This window comes from Rutidosis leptorrhynchoides, chromosome 3, assembly GCF_046630445.1.
Source record: "Rutidosis leptorrhynchoides isolate AG116_Rl617_1_P2 chromosome 3, CSIRO_AGI_Rlap_v1, whole genome shotgun sequence".
In the NCBI taxonomy this organism is placed as follows: Eukaryota; Viridiplantae; Streptophyta; class Magnoliopsida; order Asterales; family Asteraceae; genus Rutidosis; species Rutidosis leptorrhynchoides.
The window spans coordinates 681,757,478-681,763,477 of NC_092335.1; positions in this window are offsets into that span (position 1 = coordinate 681,757,478).

The following is a 6,000-nucleotide window of genomic DNA, read 5'->3' on the forward strand; positions in this document are numbered from 1 at the left end:
CTTTGACTTTGACCAAGTTTGACTTTTAGTCAAACTTAACCAAACTTTTATGCAAATGTTCTAACATGCTTTTATACGTGATTCTTGCATGAAACTTGACAACATGATTCACATGCTATACTAATCGAGTCGTAACGAGCCATAGGACTAATTGAACACATTTCACCCGACCTTGTGTCGTAACCGGTTAATTGATACAACTTACTTGTTTAGGTCAAGGCTAAGCAACTTTCATGCATACGTTACTTTGTGAAGTACTTTTATACTCGTGCACTCGAGGTGAGATCATAGTCCCATCTTTCAACAACTTTTATACTTTTAAATTATGGGATGAGAAACATATACAGTTTTATACTACATACTTTATTACTTTGAACACAAGTACAAGGAAACAAACATTCCACAGCGAGTTAGAACAAAAATCCTCAATTCGATTATCATTAGTTACACTTGCAGGGTGTAAGCGAGAACTTATATTGTGTGGCCATACGGGTATGACAAACCCTCATTACGGACGGTTCGCTACCGTCTACGGATGAAATATATTTTCGAGAAACAGTGTATGTTCTAACACTATTGTGATGGGGTTCTATGGAAGGAAACGTTAAGTCTTGATAATTGGGTGCTCGCGAACAATACTTTTGGAATGCAAACGATTTTGATAATCAACTATGGGAATACTAAATCTTGTGGTTCAAAAACAACGTTTACAAACACCTATGATTTCACCAACGTTTTTCGTTGACAGTTTTCTATATGTTTCTCAGGTTCATACTTGGCTATTTGATATATGCTTCCGCGTTCACTCATACTTGCTTGGGGTCAAGCATACATGCATACACTCTGATCATTTGCTTGGAGTCAAGATACATACATACATACGCTAGGGATAGCACTTTTGGATTCAAACTTTTGTTTACATACTTACTCTATTTATAGCAACTGTGTTTTTAAACAAATTATGTCGCAAGTTATTTCATTTATACTTTATGACTTTTGTAAACTAAACTTGCAAGTCTTGCACCTTTCAAATGAATGCGACATAATTTTGGTCAAACGAGTCTCATATAGGGACTACGACCACGCAACGGGACCTAAGTTAACGGCGCCGTCAATAACGGTTTTGGTCGGGTCGTTACAAGTGGTATCAGAGCGTTGGTTGTAGGGAACTAGGACGTGCATTGGTGTGTCTAACAGAGTCGTTAGGACGCATTAGTGAGTCTAGACTACAACCGGATAGTTAGCATTTGCATTCTGACATACATTTGCTATAGATAGCACTTACTTGACTACTTGTGCATTATACTTGAATCATTCTTAGGCAAATTTTTTTTAATGGTACCCAACCTTCATCATACGAACTCGTATTCCACCACTTTTTGGTAACACACGTAAATTCATGATTCATACACGTATGGATGACGACGACTTCATTAGTCACACTTGTTCGGGAACTCTGTCTCCCGGATTGTTATTTGCCACCGTTTCAACTTACTATCGGTTTTCCACTGGTGTTTCTTGCTATCTACTTTTTGGTGTTACTACCATCACTACTCTAGGTGAGTATCGTCATCACAAATTATCACTACGGTTGCGTACTTTTTGTTATCATGACTCGTTACTCTTTTCATACCTGAATACCTTATTGTCTGACTCGAACCACATTGCCGTGGACAATCATTTATACACTTCCCTCGGGGAACGCTTCTTTATAGTTGCACTAATTCTTTCGATTCAATACGAGTCACGTTAGAGACGTTGTTACACTTTGTGTATTTTAAACTTCACGATTACACGAACTTGAATCTATAGAGTGATGTGGGAATGGAGGTATAAGTTAGCGTAATATAACGACACTCGATCAACGTGGTTATATTACGGTAAGACATACCAAAGTTTCTAGTGACGCGTGATGGTGGTTAGACTCGATCAACCTAAACACCACCATGCGCCATGTACATGACTTCATCTTTTCAGGTTTGGACATCCGAAAACTCCGAGAATATTTATAACAACCATACCGGGGACACACCTTCAATTATTGTCGAATTATATTTATGCTTCCGAATGAATTACCGATTCCATTCGACTTCAACCGTATGTCGCACGGGTATACTAGCTCGTCCTCGCGCAGTGTTATTGACTAACTACAATTTACTCGTTATGCTCACATCGGGGCAGAAACTTCTCTTGCATCACCCTCGTACTTCCGGTTCAGGAGGTCCTTATTCTAAATTCTCAAAGGAGAGCGACTCTTCACGTCATACAAGTATTCGCCGCGAGGGTGGATAGTCCTAACAATCGTTTTCAAAACCCGATAAGAACTTGCCCCGACAAACGTTTTTGGAAACCGATAAATCTTCCGCGACGCGAATTTTCTTGAGAAACTTGTCCTAGCTAACATTTTCAATTCCTAGCAAACTTGTTCTATATGCCTTAGGGAAATGTACCCCGTTTCGGATCGAGATCCTCGTTTCACTTCTAGATTTTGGAGTACCTTACAAAAAGCCTCGGGACCGCGTTTAGACTTGGGTACCGCGTATCATCCACAAACCGACGGACCAAGCAAACATATGATTCAAACCTTGGAAACCGTAATACGAATTTGTATTACTAACTTCAAATTTACTTGAGGAAAGTATTTTCCTTTAGCTTAATCCTCGTACTACAATGATCTTCATTCGTGTTTTAACGTCACACCTTTTGAAACCACATGTGACCGGAAACGTCATTCTCCTTTGACGAACCAAGTAAACGATGATCAATTCACCGGGGCCGAGTTTATTCATGAGCAACCGAAAAAAAATTATTCATATTCAGGTAAAACCCTACGCGACTCGTAATCACCAAGAGCTACGCCGATGTTAGACGTAAACGTTTCAAATTCCACGTGGGAAACCGCGTCACGTTAAGAGTCGCACCTTGGAAAGGTGCAATCCGTTTCGGAAAAACGTAGGAAGCTAAATCCGTGATATTTTATCCTTTTGAAATCTTGGGGCGTTTTAGACCCGTTGCTAGCCGTTTAGATTTTCCGGCTCATTTCGAGTCTCCGTTTATCCTACATTCGATGTATCAACTTAAAGACGTGTTTTGCGAAACGAGAACTTGTTATCTCCTTTGATGAACTCACTATCGACGATAACCCTCACTTCCTAGGAGGACCGGTTGAAACCATGAATCGTGAAGCCAAACCTTAAAACAACATACGACCCCGACCTTCAAGTTCGTTGAAATGCTCAAGGACGTACCTTCACTTATTCGTAGAATTTACAACGCAAGATCTCGAGTAAGATTCAACAACTACTACTTCCAACTAAATTTCGGGACGAAATTTCTTTTGAGGCGTGGATAATGTAACATCCCGCGTTTTTCCGTTAAATTTAATTTTAACACCGTCTTTTTTTTTTTTTTAAAAACATAATCTTTCGTATTTAAATTAATAGTTTCCGTGAGTAACGTTCATTATATTCCCGCTATTTAATTTTGACATCACCCGTTTACTCGAGCGTTTTAAAATATTCGTTTGGTTAATTACCGCACCCGCTTTGAAACTTGAGGGACCAATCTCGTCACTTGGCCAAATTGGGGCAACTAGTCACCACCTCCCCACCTTCCTCACCATTCAATCACCTCCATCTCTCTCTCTTTCTCTCTAGCAAGAACACACACACAAACACCCAATTCAAACATTCATCATCTAAATTCGGATCGGGAAGCAAACTTCAAAACAAATTACATATTCGTGATCCTCTCTTCATCCTCTACAATTTGATACCAACTTCATCTCGTTTGGGTAACATTTCTAAAACTCTAGATTTCTCTAAATTCGTGTTTTTGATTTGAAATGGTGTTAGTTAGTGTCTATGGCTCGTGTCTAGCATGAATCTATGGTTTACTTGCTCGATTTGTTGTTTTGAGTAATTAGTTTGAGTTTTTGAAATGGGTTTGCTTAATCCTTGATTTTGGATGAGTTAATGTTGTTAGATTGTTAAAGTTCATGTTTTAATTGTGTTACTAGTATCACTAGCTTCGTTTTGATGTATAGGTTGATTTAGAAAACTTCAAAAACCCGATTAATGATTTTGTGATGTTTGACTAGGGTTTGATAGTTCTTGACATGAACTTTTTGATGCTTAAATGCCATGAAATGGTAATTGTTAGTGTTTAGTGGTAATGTATGCTTCATTACCTTCAAAACGGCATATCATATGTGTAAATTGGATTCCCGGAACTCAAAATGCATTTGATGAACTTGAAACCTTGATTATGAACGTTTAATGCAGTTTTTGGTTGTTGTTAGTGATGAATTGCTTGATGAAATGTGCTTAGTTGTTTTCCTTGTCAAATTACCTTTCCAACGATATATGGTATGCATTTTAAATGTTTTCGGTGGATGAAATGTGTTAAATTGTGTTTTGGTTCGAGACTTAGTCTATTTTCTGCAAACAGCATTTTTCCCAGGTATGCGCGCCGCGCATACCACCGCGCGCCGCGCGAATCCAAAAACCCGGATGAATGGCCCTTTTAGTCAAGTTCTGACCTGGTTTTACACTTGGGTGCGCGCCGCGCAACCCATTGAGCGCCGCGCAAAACCCCCAGGCCAGGCTCTTGTGTTTTTAAATGTTCTCAAAATGTTTCTCGCTTAACCGTAACCCCGATTAACATGAAAATCGGCTATTGTGTTCATATATGATTTCTCATCAGGGGAAAATTGTCGGATACCCGACCCGACCCCGTTGACTTTGACTTTGACCAAGTTTGACTTTTAGTCAAACTTAACCAAACTTTTATGCAAATGTTCTAACATGCTTTTATACGTGATTCTTGCATGAAACTTGACAACATGATTCACATGCTATACTAATCGAGTCGTAACGAGCCATAGGACTAATTGAACACATTTCACCCGACCTTGTGTCGTAACCGGTTAATTGATACAACTTACTTGTTTAGGTCAAGGCTAAGCAACTTTCATGCATACGTTACTTTGTGAAGTACTTTTATACTCGTGCACTCGAGGTGAGATCATAGTCCCATCTTTCAACAACTTTTATACTTTTAAATTATGGGATGAGAAACATATACAGTTTTATACTACATACTTTATTACTTTGAACACAAGTACAAGGAAACAAACATTCCACAGCGAGTTAGAACAAAAATCCTCAATTCGATTATCATTAGTTACACTTGCAGGGTGTAAGCGAGAACTTATATTGTGTGGCCATACGGGTATGACAAACCCTCATTACGGACGGTTCGCTACCGTCTACGGATGAAATATATTTTCGAGAAACAGTGTATGTTCTAACACTATTGTGATGGGGTTCTATGGAAGGAAACGTTAAGTCTTGATAATTGGGTGCTCGCGAACAATACTTTTGGAATGCAAACGATTTTGATAATCAACTATGGGAATACTAAATCTTGTGGTTCAAAAACAACGTTTACAAACACCTATGATTTCACCAACGTTTTTCGTTGACAGTTTTCTATATGTTTCTCAGGTTCATACTTGGCTATTTGATATATGCTTCCGCGTTCACTCATACTTGCTTGGGGTCAAGCATACATGCATACACTCTGATCATTTGCTTGGAGTCAAGATACATACATACATACGCTAGGGATAGCACTTTTGGATTCAAACTTTTGTTTACATACTTACTCTATTTATAGCAACTGTGTTTTTAAACAAATTATGTCGCAAGTTATTTCATTTATACTTTATGACTTTTGTAAACTAAACTTGCAAGTCTTGCACCTTTCAAATGAATGCGACATAATTTTGGTCAAACGAGTCTCATATAGGGACTACGACCACGCAACGGGACCTAAGTTAACGGCGCCGTCAATAACGGTTTTGGTCGGGTCGTTACACAAACCCTCATTCGGACGGTTCGCTACCGTTATTCGGATGAAATATATTTTCGAGAAACGTTGTATGTTCTAAGACTATTGTGATGGGGTTCTATGGATGGAAAGTTAAGCCTTGATAAT